At 39.7% G+C, this 9,550-nt stretch overlaps 1 non-coding gene across 1 annotated transcript; it reads right to left on the reverse strand.

Moving 5' to 3' along the window:
• Positions 1 to 163: 163 nt before the first annotated feature.
• On the reverse strand, positions 164 to 236 carry TRNAK-UUU (transfer RNA lysine (anticodon UUU)). The gene has a single exon. It is a non-coding gene; the product is annotated as a tRNA-Lys (tRNA).
• Between the last annotated feature and the right edge of the window lie 9,314 nt (positions 237 to 9,550).

Genomic DNA, 9,550 nt, shown 5'->3' on the forward strand with positions numbered 1-9,550 from the left:
TATATCCTTCGATTCCCGGGACAGATCTGATCTCCTTTATACTTACCTCAAACAACGAGCGAAGTCGAGATGTTGATGAGAAAGGGGCTTTTCTCAAGGCCAAAGAGTGCTCTTTGAAGGCTACTATGCATCCTTAAGAATACAAGAGTGGTTTTTTTTGTTTTGGGTATAGCAGGACTTGAACCTGCGACCATTAGGTTAAAAGCCCAATGCTCTACCAACTGAGCTATACACCCGATTTTACAAGAAGGCTTGGTGTGGAAAAGAAAAGAGGGCGGCCTAGCCCCTTTTCTTCTTATCATATCACAAGGGCGCGGCTATGTATGGTATAGTACTGTGGAGCAAGTTTGGGAGTCCTTTCCACTCATTGAGGATTCTATCTAAAAAAGAAGGTCAACGGGGGAGACTACAGTAGCTCGAACTCAGACTATCTATGAAAAAGGTAAAGTCGTCTTTCCTAGGGTTCGACCAAAAGGAGCTGTGTTCTATGGTTTGATGTTGTGGAGGTCCAGCACTCTTCTAAACGAAGAAAGAGGGGATTCGCGCTACCTCCTACTCCTACAGAAGATCGATTGGCGCGAACTTCTGATCGATTCCTTATTCATTGTTGCCAACCCTTACATCATCATAAAAAGAATCAAGATATCCCAAGAACCCAGCTAGGGATGAATGACTAGCGCTCAAGAACAAGCAAGGGATGAGCGCACGGGAGCAGTGTTGCTTGTTGCTTTAGTATCACATTAGAGAAGCGGAACCTCCAAGCTCAGACATCTCGAACTCAGAAACTACCCTTCTATCCCACCCTGCTCCTCCGGCATCGGAAGCAGAACTACCTGACCGAAGGAGATAGACAGGAAGGGAAGACGGTCATACAAAGGCCGAATAAAGCTCTCTTGAAGCTGCATCTGAATAGACCTAGAGTCACTCAGTACATACGAACCCTTGAATAAATAAGAATTGAGAAGTATGAAATGTGGGCATCATAACAAAAAAAGAAAAAGACCGAACCAGTAAGACTAATGTCTACTTATTTATACCTTTGAGAGGTCCACTTAGACTATTATGATTTTCTCTTTAGCTACGTAGGTTATATAAGATTCAATTCAATCTAACAAGCGGACTGGACTACCTTCGGCTACTACAAGATATTTAGAAACCTAAGAAGCTGAGCCTACTTTACGCACTTAAGGCAGCAGCAGATTTTCTTGGGTTCTGCAGACTCAAGGGTCATCTTATTTTAACCCCCTCGGGCCAGTGCTCCTCTGAGTGTTGGTCCCACCGAGCGATGTCCGGGGCTACCAGGGGCAACTCTGGGCTGGCCTACCCGACGTCTGGCTCATCTGAGTGTGCCCTGAGAAAGAGATATGTGCAGCTCCTATCGGGATTTGTCGGCACATTCGGGCGGTGTTGCTGGACTTGTTTTAACCTGTCGAAGTGTCTTGAATTAACGAGATACCGAGTCTGATCGGAACGTCTTGGGAGGAGGTCTATTCCTTCGTTGACCGTGAGAGCTTGTCATGGGCTAAGTTGGGACTCCCCTGTAGGGATTTGAACTTTCGAAAGCCGTGCCCGCGGTTATGGGCAGATGGGAATTTGTTAATGTCCGGTTGTAGATAACTTGAACCTTAACTTAATTAAAATGAATCAACTGAGTGTGTTACCGTGATGGCCTCTTCTCGGCGGAGTCCGAGAAGTGGACATGGTGTTGGAGTAATGTTTGCGCAGGTTGCTCTCTAGTTTCTCGCTCGCGCTGTGCCTCCTCTTCTCGCTCTCTTTTGCGAATAAGTTAGCCACCATATTTGCTAGTCGCTTGCTGCAGCTCCACTCATATTTTACCTTGCCATTCCTATAAGCTTAAATAGTTTTGATCGCGAGGGTGCGAGATTGCTGAGTCCCTGTGGCTCACAGATTACTATTACACCAGATGCAGGGCCTGATGATTCCGCTCCAGGAGACGCGTATGAGCTCAAGTGGGAGTTCGACGAAGACTCTCAACGTTACTATGTTTCCTTTCCCGATGATCAGTAGTGGTGCCCAGTTGGGGGTGAACGGGACCGTTGTCGCATGTTGGGTTCTCTTTTATTTTGGCGCCATAGTCGGGCCATGAGTGTTTGGATGATGTAATGTTATTTATGTACTTGATTGACATGGTGAGTGTAAGCCAACTATGTTATCTCCCCTTTATTATTTATATTACATGGGATGTTGTGAAGATTGCCTAACTTGCGACATATGCCTTCAATGCGATTATGCCTCTAAGTCGTGCCTCGACACATGGGAGATATAGTCGCACCGAGGGTGTTATAATATGGTGGACTCTCATGGCAAAACTGGTTTAAGGGTATTTGGAAGCACAAGTAGTATTTCAACTTGGTGCTGAGAATTTGGCTAGCATGAGGGGGAAAGGCAAGCTCAACAAGTTAGAGGATCCATGACAACATACTTTATCTCAGATATAAGAAAGACATGACTTACGTCGTCTTCCTTGTCCAACATCAACTCTTTAGCATGTCATATTTTAATGAGTGCTCCCAATCATAAAAGATGTCAATGATAATATATCTATATGTGAAACCTCTCTTTCATTATTACTTCCTATTAATTGCAACAATGACCAAAGCTATGTCTGCCAACTCCCAACAACTTTTAATCATCATACTCTTTCTATGTGAAGTCATTACTCTCAATAAGATCAATATGAACTTTTTGTTTCTTTTTATTCTTTTTATCTTTTCTTTTATTCACCCAAGATCATGGCAAAATAATCAAGCCCTTGACTCAACACTAATCTTTATTATATATAGCTCACGAACTCGATTACATAGAGAGATCATAAAGCAAAACTCAAAACTAGATCATGCCATAAACTTTATTCTACTAGATCAAGATACTACTAATATGATTGAACTAAGAAAAACGGCAAAGATAAGAGTTATGATTGTGATATGATACCGGGGCACCTCCCCCAAGCTTGGCAGTTGCCAAGGGGAGTGCCCATACCCATGTGATTATATCTCCTTTGTCGGTGAAGAAGGTGGAGGTGTTGTTGATGAGGCGGGCTTGGTTGATGGCTTAGGCTTCTCCCTTAATTTGCACTTGAGGACGGCATTTTGATCCCTCAGATATTCAATCTCCCACTCCAGGGTTAATATCTTTTTGCATAGGTCCTGCTTATTTTCCTGCAAGAGACGAAAAGGGATAAACTCGAACTTGGGTTTCTTTACCCTATCAGGGAGACTTGACTTTTTGAACTCCACGTGCATGTCCCCAAGCTGAGGTAATGGTACTTCATCTTCATCTGAGCTCGTATCCTCCTTCCCCTCGGGTTCATAGTCCTGTTCTTCCTCCGTGGTCCATCCATCGTGTTCCACATCTCCATAGACCTTTGGATTTGCTAAGTAATCATCCACATAGCATTATCCTTCCGAATCCTGGGAAGACATGTTGATTTAATCTGCAACGGGACAGCTCGAAACGAAAACAGAGGATATTTGCATGATACGGGAGTCAAAACCTCCGGGAGAATATATAATGAATTTTTACTGACCAAAATACGTATCGTGCAAGAAAACGGAGTCCGGAAGGCATACGAGGTGCTCACGAGGTAGGGGGCGCGCCCAGGGGGGTAGGGCGCGCCCACCACCCTCGTGGGGCCCTCGTGTCCTTCCCGGACTGCTTCTTATTTTTCTATTTTTCTAAATATTCCAAAACGGAGAAATATTGCCTTAAAATTGTTTTGGAGTCGGTTTACTTACCGTACCACATACCTATTCCTTTTCGGAGTCTGGAATGTTCCGGAAAGTGTCCCTTATGTATTCCTCGGGGGTTACGGTTTCAATAATATTGGTTTCAACATTTATGGGATTACGTGAGATATAATGTTTAATTCTTTGACCATTTACCACCTTCGGATTTGTGCCCACGAAATTGTTGATTTTTATGGCACCGGAACGATAGACCTCTTCGATAACATAGGGGCCTTCCCATTTAGAGAGAAGTTTTCCTGCAAAAAATCTTAAACGAGAGTTGTATAGCAATACATAATCACCTACATTAAACTCACGCTTTTGTATCCTTTTGTCATGCCATCTTTTAACTTTTTCTTTGAACAACTTGGCATTTTCATATGCTTGGGTTCTCCATTCATCAAGTGAGCTAATATCAAATAACCTCTTCTCACCGGCAAGTTTAAAATCATAGTTAAGCTCTTTAATAGCCCAATATGCCTTATGTTCTAGTTCGAGAGGTAAGTGACATGCTTTTCCATAAACCATTTTATACGGATACATACCCATAGGATTTTTGTATGCAGTTCTATAAGCCCATAATGCATCATCAAGTTTCTTAGACCAATTCTTTCTAGACCTATTAACAGTCTTTTGCAAAATTAATTTGAGCTCTCTATTGCTCAACTCTACTTGACCACTAGACTGTGGGTGATAAGGAGATGCAATTCTATGATTAACATCATATTTAGCAAGCATTTTACGGAAAGCACCATGAATAAAGTGTGAACAACCATCAGTCATTAAATATCTAGGGACTCCAAACCTCGGGAAAATAACTTCTTTAAGCATTTTAATAGAAGTGTTATGATCAGCACTACTATTTGGAATAGCTTCTACCCACTTAGTAACGTAATCAACAACAACTAGAATATGTGTGTATCCATTAGAGGCAGGAAAAGGTCCCATATAATCAAAACCCCAAACATCAAACGGTTCAATAACAAGAGAATAATTCATAGGCATTTCTTGACGTCTACTAATATTACCAATTCTTTGACATTCATCACAAGACAAGACAAACTTACGGGCATCCTTGAAGAGAGTAGGCCAATAAAAACTAGATTGCAATACCTTATGTGCAGTTCTATCTCCAGCGTGGTGTCCTCCGTAAGACTCAGAATGACACTTGCGTAGGATCTGTTCCTGTTCATGCTCAGGTACACAACGTCTAATAACACCATCTACTCCTTTCTTATAAATATGTGGGTCATCCCAGAAGTAATGCCTTAAATCATAGAACTTTTTCTTTTGCTGGTATGTGAAGCTAGGTGGTATAAATTTAGCAACAATATAATTAGCATAATCAGCATACCATGGAGTACTATGAGAAGTACTTATAACATTTAATTGTTCATCAAGAAAGCTATCATTAATAGGTAGTGGGTCATCAAGAATATTTTCTAACCTAGACAGATTGTCTGCAACGGGGTTCTCAGCTCCCTTTCTATCAACAATATGCAAATCAAATTCTTGTAGCAAGAGAACCCATCTAATAAGTCTAGGTTTAGCATCTTTCTTTTCCATAAGATATTTAATAGCAGCATGATCAGTTTGAATAGTTACTTTAGAATCAACAATATAAGATCTGAACTTATCACAAGCAAATACAACTGCTAAGAGTTCTTTTTTAGTAGTAGCATAATTTCTTTGAGCATTGTCTAGAGTCTTACTAGCATAATGAATAACATTTAATTTCTTATCAACTCTTTTCCCTAGAATAGCACCTACATCATAATCACTAGCATCACACATAATTTCAAAGGGTAGGTTCCAATCAGGTGGCTGAACAACAGGTGCAGAGACTAATGCTTTCTTAAGTATTTCAAATGCTTCTACACAATCATCATCAAAGACAAATGGTATATATTTTTTGCAATAAATTAGTCGGAGGCCAAGAAATTTTTGAGAAGTCCTTAATGAACCTCCTATAAAATCCAGCGTGACCAAGGAAACTTCTTATACCTTTGATGTCCTTGGGACATGGCATCTTTTCAATAGCATCAACCTTGGCTTTATCAACTTCAATACCTCTTTCAGAAACTTTGTGCCCCAAGACAATACCCCCATTAACCATAAAGTTGCACTTTTCCCAATTCAAGACAAGATTAGTTTCTTCACATCTCTGCAAAACTCGATCAAGATTGCTCAAGCAATCATCAAAAGAGGAACCATAGATGGAAAAGTCGTCCATGAAAACCTCACAAATCTTTTCACGAAAGTCAGAGAATATAGCCATCATGCATCTTTGAAAGGTAGCAGGTGCATCACATAAACCAAAAGGCATACGTCTATAAGCAAAAGTACCAAAAGGGCATGTAAAAGTAGTCTTTGATTGATCTCTAGCCGACACAGGTATTTGAGAGAAACCAGAATAACCATCTAGAAAGCAATAGTGTGTATGTTTGCATAATCTTTCTAGCATTTGATCAATAAAAGGTAAGGGGTAATGATCTTTCTTAGTAGCTTTATTTAATTTGCGGAAATCAATTACCATCCTATAACCTGTGATAATTCTTTGTGGAATCAATTCATCTTTATCATTAGGAACAACAGTAATACCTCCCTTATTAAGGACACAATGTACATGACTTACCCACTCACTATCAGCAACGGGATAGATTATACCTGCCTCCAGAAGCTTTAGTATTTCTTTCCTTACCACTTCTTTCATTTTAGGATTCAAACGTCGTTGAGGATCACGAACTGGTTTGGCATCTGCTTCCAAATTTATTTTATGTTGACATAGAGTGGGACTAATGCCCTTAAGATCATCAAGAGTATATCCAATAGCAGCATGATGCTTCTTCAGAGTTTTCAATAATCTTTCTTCTTCATGCTCTGAAAGGTTAGCACTAATAATAACAGGATATATCTTCTTTTCATCAAGATAAGCATATTTAAGATTATCAGGCAACGGTCTGAGCTCAAACACGGGATCACCCTTGGGTGGAGGTGGATCCCTAAAATTTCAACAGGCAAGTTGTGATGCAGAATAGGTTCCTGTTTAAAGAATACTTCATCTATTTCCCTTCTTTCATTCATGAACATATCATTTTCATGGTCTAGCAAATAGTGTTCTAAAGGATCACTAGGAGGTACGGCAATAGAAGCAAGACCAATAATTTCATCCTTACTAGGTAATTCTTCCTCACGATGTTGTTTACCAAATTTAGAGAAATTAAACTCATGAACCATATCATCCAAACCAACAGTAACAATATTCTTAGTGCAGTCTATGGTAGCATTGATAGTATTTAAGAAGGGTCTACCAAATATAATTGGCCAAAAGCTATTTTGCGGAGAAGTAAGAACAAGAAAATCAGCAGGATATTTAGTTTTCCCACACAAGACTTCAACATCTCTAACAATTCCAATTGGTGCAATAGTATCTCTATTAGCAAGTTTAATAGTAACATCAATATCTTCTAACTCAACAGGTGCAATTTCATTCTTTATTTCTTTGTATAAGTCATGTGGTATAACACTAGCACTAGCACCCATATCACATAAGCCATGATAACAATGATCTCCTATTTTAACAGAAATAACAGGCACGCCTACCACAGGTCTATGTTTATCTTTATCACAAGGTTTAGCGATTCTAGCAGTTTCACCTTCGAACTGAATAACATGCCCATCAATATTATCAGACAAGAGATCTTTAACAATAGCAATATTAGGTTCTACTTTAACTTGCTCAGAAGGTGTATAAGTTCTAATATTGCTTTTACGAACAACAGTTGAAGCTTTAGCATAATCCTTTATTCTAACAGGGAAAGGTAGTTTCTCAATATAAGAAGTATGAACAATATGATCATTATAAGTGACAGTCTTTTCTTCAACTTTAATAGGTGCAGCTACTTTTACTTCTATGGGAGGATGATATTTAAACCACTTCTCCTTAGGGAGATCAACATAAGTAGCAAAAGATTCACAGAAAGAAGCTACTATCTCAGAGTCAAGTCGATATTTAGTGCTAAAATTACAGAAAATATCGGTGTCCATAAAAGATTTAACACAGTCAAACTTAGGTGTCATACCTGACTCCTTACCTTCGTCGAGGTCCCAATCTTCAGAGTTGCGTTTAATTCTATCCAATAAATTCCATATGAATTCAATAGTCTTCATCATAAAAGAGCCAGCACAAGAAGTATCGAGCATGGTGCGATTGTTTTCAGAAAGTCGAGCATAAAAACTTTGCATAATTATTTCTCTTGAGAGCTCATGATTGGGGCATGAATATAACATTGATTTAAGCCTCCCCCAAGCTTGAGCGATGCTTTCTCCTTCACGAGGCCAGAAATTATATATATAATTGCGATCACGATGAACAAGATGCATAGGGTAATACTTTTGATGAAATTCGAGCTTCAATCTTTTATAGTCCCACGATCTCATATCATCACATAGCCTATACCATATCAACGCGTCTCCCTTCAAAGATAAAGGGAATACCTTCTTCTTAGCAACATCATCGGGTATACCTACAAGCTTAAATAATCCACAAACTTCATCCACATATATTAAGTGCTCATCAGGATGCTTTGTTCCATCTCCTGTAAAAGGGTTATCTAGCAGTTTTTCTATCATACCCGAAGGATACTCATAAGGAATTTCATTTTCAATAGGTTCAGTAGGCTGAGGAGCAACTCTTTGCTCTATTGGATGGGGTGAAGATACCCCGAACAAGCCCCTCAGAGAATTACTTTCCATAGTAACAAGTGACAGTAAATTTCAGCACACTATATAAATTTTTCCTTACCAAATTCCACCTACCAAAGGCGCTACACTCCCCGGCAACGGCGCCCGAAAAGAGTCTTGACGACCCACAAGTATAGTGTATCTATCGTAGTCCTTTCGATAAGTAAGAGTGTCGAACCCAACGAGGAGTAGAAAGAAATGATAAGCGGTTTTCAGCAAGGTATTCTCTGCAAGTACTGAAATAAGTGGTAACAGATAGTTTGGTGATAAGATAGGTTGTAACGAGCAACAAGTAACAAAAGTAAATAAAGTGCAGCAAGATGGCCCAATCCTTTTGTAGCAAAGGACAAGCTGGAACAAACTCTTATAATAGGAAAAGCGCTCCTGAGGACACATGGGAATATCGTCAAGCTAGTTTTCATCACGTTCATATGATTTGCGTTCGATACTTTGATAATTTGATATGTGGGTGGACCGGTGCTTGGGTGCTGTTCTTACTTGAACAAGAATCCCACTTATGATTTACCTCTATTGCAAGCATCCGCAACTACAACAAAAGTATTAAGGTAAACCTAACCATAGCATGAAACATATGGATCCAAATCAGCCCCTTACGAAGCAACGCATAAACTAGGGTTTAAGTTTCTGTCACTCTAGCAACCCATCATCTACTTATTACTTCCCAATGCCTTCCTCTAGGCCCAAATAATGGTGAAGTGTTATGTAGTCGACGTTCACATAACACCACTAGAGGCTAGACAACATACATCTTATCAAAATATCAAACGAATACCAAATTCACATGACTACTCATAGCAAGACTTCTCCCTTGTCCTCAGGAATGAACGTAATTACTCACAAAGCATATTCATGTTCATAATCAGAGGGGTAATAATATGCATATAGGATCTGAACATATGATCTTCCACCAATTAAACCAACAAGCATCAACTACAAGGAGTAATCAACACTACTAGCAACCTACTAGCACCAATCCCGGACTTTGAAACAAGAATTGGATGCAAGAGATGAACTAGGGTTTGGAGATGTGATGGTGCTGG

The sequence above is a fragment of the Triticum urartu genome, chromosome 7A, assembly GCF_056163025.1.
Source record: "Triticum urartu cultivar PI428250 chromosome 7A, HENAU_Tu73, whole genome shotgun sequence".
NCBI lineage: Eukaryota > Viridiplantae > Streptophyta > Magnoliopsida > Poales > Poaceae > Triticum > Triticum urartu.